Genomic DNA, 6,535 nt, shown 5'->3' with positions numbered 1-6,535 from the left:
TTGGAAGCCAAATTTTTTAGCGAAAATTTTAAAAGTTTTGCAAATTGCGTGGATTGTCGTTTTGTATACAGTTTGTTGTTACTGTAACTATGCTATGCTTACGAACACCACAAACTTCAGTGAATCTTTCTAAAGCTTAGTTCTTTTAGAAATGGGACAGTTAGGAATGCGTGTATCTCAGAAACCATTCGTTTGATCTAAATACTTTCTATGAAGGAAATGAAGATAATTTTATGATAATTCATGAAAAAATTTGAAAAAAATTTTTTATCGTTTTTTGTAAGAAAAAAATCTACTTTATTCTTTGTACCTCCCATCGGCCAGCGCACACTTTTTTCAGTCATGATATTGATAAGTTTTTCAAACTTAAACTTTGCCTTATTTGTATTTTAGGTGGCTACATCCTCCTCCTTCAATTTCCGCTACTTTTTGGTCCATTACTTCTCTTTTAAAAGAAACTGAGGGCAATTTAGTGGAGACAGCTGTTTCGGAATTAACAAATCTTGATTATTTTTGAGCCATTTTTCGAGCGTTTTTAATGAAATTTCTGCTGGCAAAATTTAACAATAACGAAGTCAAACCATCATGAGATTGAACTTAAAGTATAATCGGGTAGTATAGATCGTAGGTTGCCAAGGGTACAAACAAGATTACTCTTTTTAGGCTTTTAAAAACAGCCAAAATAAAAATTTTCGTTTTGAAAATTGTAGTTTTTTTTTTCACAGGAGCAGAATTTTGGCAAATCATTATATTTTATACAAAATAACGTGGAAAGACATACTTTAAAATACCCGGGACCTTGCACGAGCAGGCATGGTATAGGATTCAAACGCTGGAATTTGTTTAAAATAGGGTATTTCATAGGTTTTGTCGTTCATCAGAAATCATCTGTCCCTTAGCCTCGGTACTGGCTTTACAGCTTACGAGCTCTGGAACAAGCAAAAAATCGTTGTTCAAGGTAAGGTTTGAGTCACTCATTACTAGGCAACACTTTCAGCTTATCAGAGAAAAAATTGTTGGACATTTCAGCGATCTACACTTAGTTTTTCGCTTACTTAAAAATAAAAATTCTGGTATGAGACATGACTTCCTTGATGACCCTTAATCGTAGTTGCTGATCATGTGCTTCACTCCAAGCATGATTTGAACTTTGGAGACATTTTTGACAGTATTTGCATACTTTTCCACCACTTACACACAGTTATTCTTTGAATAATCAACGGTATCGTCAGCTATCAATTTGATAATGATGGATTTCGAAGGAAACTGTGCAAAATTATTTTTTTCTCTTTCTCTTGCATTGTAAATATCTCAATAACACGTAAACTTTAAATTTTGAAAAAAATAGGTTCGATAGTACTTTTTACAGGCAACAAAATGCTGTCAAAATTTTGAATGTCCAATTACTAGTTAACGAGTTATTAGCGAAAGAAAGTGTCCCATTTCTAAAAGAACTAAGCTTTATGCTTTGATGTTGCTGAACATGCAGTACCCAATAATGACCGGTTTTCTTACGTTGGTGTTGATTTGATTACGATTCGATGACTCCGGATTTCGGAAGCTGGTGAATACATTACTGGTGCTTGTTCAAGATGTGCCCCCCAGTCAGTTAAAAATAATTTTCAATTCAACAATCCTGCTGCAAAAGAAAATTATGCTTAGTTCGGCCGCCTTGCTGTTAGTAATTGTCATATTTGAATTCCGAAGTGCTCATTCATTCGGTTTTAAATTACTGGACGTTGGTTTTTATGTGCCCAGCACTTGGTTGGTAGTTCTAACCATAACAGAGTTTACATTTTTCGTTATGATTGCCGTTGGAGTATGTAAATGTACTAATGATCTCTTACTGGATTCTGTCTCAAAACAGATTTTATCTAAACCAGAAGAAATTTGTTTCGTTTTGAATTTTTTACGCGTAAAAATGGGCATTGTCAAAAATTTGACATTGGAGTTGTGTAATATTTTCAACTTAATTATCTGTAATACGATGTTGAGCGTAATTTCTGATGGAAGCTTGGAAGTTTTGGAATGGTATCAGATTTTGCAAACGTCTTCTTTAACGTTTGATGAAGTAATCGCAATTGTAAATTATGTTGCGTGGTTTTCATTCCTGCTTGCTCAAATGTATTGCGTTGTTAAACCTATCGACAAAATGCATAAAGAGGTGAAATCAATCTAAGCTAGTTATCGAAAGCCATGTTAATGACAAACCGTTTTATTACAGATGACAAAAATCGCTCTCAATCTGTGCAGTTTCACGGACTGTCGATTGTATGAGATGGTAATGATCATGCGATACTTAATTTACCAGTTTCTAAAATTCGGTTTTTCTTTACAGGCTAATAAATTTTCGCTTCAAATGTTGCTTCTGAATAAAGAAAAGGTTCAGTGTGGTATTATTACTTTGGACATGTCCATCTTTGTAACGGTAATTGATACTGTCATTCCTATTCCTGCCATTTTATGTTTACTCATTCAATTCATCATCAACTAATTAGTTTTTTTTTTATTCAGATTGCTGCAACTCATTCAACGTTTTTCATATTGATGGTTCAGTCCAATGATATCGTCAGCCGATTCATGTTGAATTGAATTTGTTCGGCAAAACTTTGGAGACTGTGAAAATATCGAATAAATTTTTTTTTATACAAGATAAATGCGTTTTCAATTGTGACTCGAAAATATTTCCAACAATAAGTAAAAGCTGCTGTGTACTGGCAACTGTCAAAAATCGATGGAATGAGCTTGAAGATGTCGCATATCACAATGTTTTGCAATTTTAGATTTTGGTTCAAAAAGGTGATTTTTAGAATTTATGGTATGTAACATAGTTTAGAATCAAGAATGTCGCAGTTTAGTAGTTTTCAACCTAATTTCACTTAGCACCCGTTTTCCAATGGTTTTCTGCGGTTGATGTTTTAATTTGAATTCAATAAACATTGTTCCATTTAACTTCATATTGAAGACGATCTAAAGTCTGCTTCATTTAATATTGGAACAAATTCTTTTGCTCATTGTGGCGCTCCTAGTGGACGGATTTGGAAACTTTTTTCACCCACGTGTCGGGAAATTCATTACCTTTCACCATGTATTTATGTCATAACACCAAACGATAGCATTTTGTAAACAACCGCCATGGAAGCCGAACGGAGAGATCAAATTGTGCACAGTTTTCTTGAAAATCCATTGTTGTCGGCATCGAAGCTAGCTAAACAGCTTAAAATGCCCAGAAATACCGTATGGCGTGTTATCAAGCAGTACAAGGAAACATTGACGACGGCTCGGAAGCCGCATTCGTAGCGTCGGAGTGGAACTGTCGACCGGAAACTGCGTGGGAAAGTCATCAAGGCCGTAAAGAGGAATCCCAATCTTTCAGACCGCGATTTGGCCAATAAGTTCCAGGCCGCTCACAGTACGGTGCGACGAATTCGTCTCCGGGAAGGAATAAGGTCATTCCGAGCCAGCAAACAGCCAAATCGGACGCTGAAGCAGAACAACGTGGCCAGAATCCGTGCTCGAAAGCTGTACGACCAAGTGCTGACCAAGTTCGACGGATGTATTCTGATGGACGATGAGACCTACGTGAAGGCGGACTTTGGGCAAATCCCAGGTCAAAAATTTTATTTGGCGACGGCTCGGGGGGATGTACCTGCTAAATTTAAGTTCGTGTTTGTGGATAAATTCGCCCGCAAGTACATGATTTGGCAGGGGATATGCAGTTGTGGACTGTGCACAATTTGATCTCTCCGTTCGGCTTCCATGGCGGTTGTTTACAAAATGCTATCGTTTGGTTTTATGACATAAATACATGGTGAAAGGTAGATAATGAATTTCCCGACACGTGGGTGAAAAAAGTTTCCAAATCCGTCCACTAGGAGCGCCACAATGAGCAAAAGAATTTGTTCCAATATTAAATGAAGCAGACTTTATACAACTTTCAAAAAATAAAAAAAAAAGTACAAAAGAAATGAAAATGACAGATTCAAAAAACAACTTTAGCCAACTCGTCAATTATATTTTAGTTCTAGAATTGAGAAAAATTGATTGAGTAGCATTCGCTATTTTATTCTAAGGCAGAAAATGTTCATCGTGCCCCGATTAAAGTGCTCTGTTTGCATCGAGTCAGAGTGATAGTGACCGCATTTTGAAATTGATAATTGCGAACAGTTTAAACTTCAATGTGTACATTACACCGCTGGCAAGCTATGTATGGAAATTTCATATTCTTCAATTTTTACAACTACATACATAACTTGTTTTTTAGTTGTTTTTGCTGCCGGAAATAGCAATAAATATTTTGGAAACAATTAGTGAACGAGTTTTAAAAAAGCTGTGGATCAGATTATTTCCCTACCAGCGTAGTAAAATATAACAACATTCTTTTTTCGCCCATCCTCAAAAAATTCTTCAACTTAATAATAGAATCAGAAAGTTTCCCGGATTGTCTTAAAACAGCAAAAGTGACTCCAATATTTAAATCGGGTGATCCTGAAGATGTTAATAACTATCGACCTATATCTAGTCTCAGAGTTTTAGTAAAATATTTGAGAAATCGCTCATAAATAGAATTCTAAGTTTTCTTAATAATAATAACGTTCTTTACAAAATGCAATACGGGTTTAGAGCAGGTTCAAGCACCCTCATCGCGATTTCTGAACTTGTCGATTCCATAATTGAAAATATAGATTCTAAGAACATAGTTGGTGCATTATTTCTAGATTTGAAAAAAGCCTTTGATACACTTAACCATGACATCTTACTAGCCAAATTAAACAAATATGGACTAAGAGGAATAGCTAACGATATTATCAGAAGTTATCTCGAAAACAGAAAACAATTTGTAGTAGTTGAAGGAGTAAATAGTGAACTAAGGAATACAGGCATAGGCGTTCCACAAGGCATTAACATTAGGCCATGACTCTTCCTTCTTTATATAAATGATATAAGTAATCTTCCACTAATTGGCACAGCTAGGCTTTTCGCTGATGATACAGCTCTGTTCTATTCAGGAAAATCTGCAAGTTCTATTATTGATTACTTGGAGAATGATTTAAAGCTGCTATCAACATATTTCAACAGCAATTTACTCTCACTAAATTACGCTAAAACTAGATATATGTTATTTCGCTCGTCGAGGAAAGTAATACTGCCACACAGGGACCCATATATGAACCAGTTTGTCATACAAGAAGTACATAGCTTCAAATACTTAGGTATTTATTTAGACAACACTCTCTCGTGGAAAAGTCATATACAAAATTTATAAAAAAGAATTTCACCTCTCTGTGGAGTGCTCTGGATATTAAAACACTTTGTTCCTCAACATGTTCTGTTGAAATTTTACCATGCATTCATCCACTCAGTATTACACTATCTCATATCAATTTGGGGAAGAGCATCTCAATCACTTTTACAAAAACTACAATCTCTGCAAAACAGGTGTTTAAAAAATATTTACAGGCTTCCCATGCTATCTTCTCTAATATATAAAGATGAGTTGGGCTATATATGTTTGTATATATATATATATATATATGCACCTTATAGAAATCCACACCGCTTAACCGATCAGCTTGAAATTAGGTACAGTGATGTAATCGGACATGAGAAAGGTCGAGGTGATAGTTTTGAGCCCCTCCCGCCTAAAAAAAGGGACCCTCCCATACAAATTTCGTTTTTCTTCCCACGAACCAAAAGTCATGGCACCCATTTTGCCAACTGAATTTCGTTTTCTTTGGCGGGGTTGTTTTTACCATCACCATGGGCTGGGCATTAGAAACGACCGTCCAGAGTTCACGTGTACTGGAAAGCAAATCAAAGCTTGCTGAGCATTACAGATTAGAAAGGAAAAATTTTGGCGGGTGTTGTTTTCCTTCTACTGTTCAAACCACGTGGTACCGGTGCGAGGCATTTGATTGCAATAATGAGCATTCATTGAGGAGTAAAAAACACAACTCGCCTGTTAGAAATATATTTATAAGAACAGTGATTTTCAAATCGGTCTCAACCGTCGCTGGGGGGCGTGGAGAATCTACAAGAATATGCAGTGTGTAAAGTATGGGTACGGTGATTCATCTTAATTATGAATTGACTTCTTCAGTTGAATAACTATTCGAACTGAAAATTAATGTTCCAGCTTTAAAAAATCAATCATTTTCATATTTTTGGAATTCCTCGTAGGGAATGAAAAATTAATTATGCTGAGGATTGTAAGTTCAAGGCTGGGATCTCATCACCTTGATTGCCTTGTAGGAATTTAATTTACAATATGGATAAGACAATTAAACGTTCATTTTATGGAAAAAGTTAAAACCAAATACAATGCATGAAACTTTTTAGTAATTAAAGTTTTTTTTTGTGCAATTTAATTTCATCGATCAATTTATAAATTGTAAGTTATTATTGTTCATCAATGTGTTCAATTCTGCCATTTATAAGAAAACTAAAAAACCACATTCAAAACATGCAGAGGAAGTCTTTTATAAGGCTTCAGTGGAAATCTCTTCAGAAATGTGTATGTACAAAATTAAACTTA

Source organism: Uranotaenia lowii, chromosome 3 (assembly GCF_029784155.1).
Source record: "Uranotaenia lowii strain MFRU-FL chromosome 3, ASM2978415v1, whole genome shotgun sequence".
Classification (NCBI taxonomy): domain Eukaryota; kingdom Metazoa; phylum Arthropoda; class Insecta; order Diptera; family Culicidae; genus Uranotaenia; species Uranotaenia lowii.
This window is presented reverse-complemented; position numbering follows the sequence as displayed.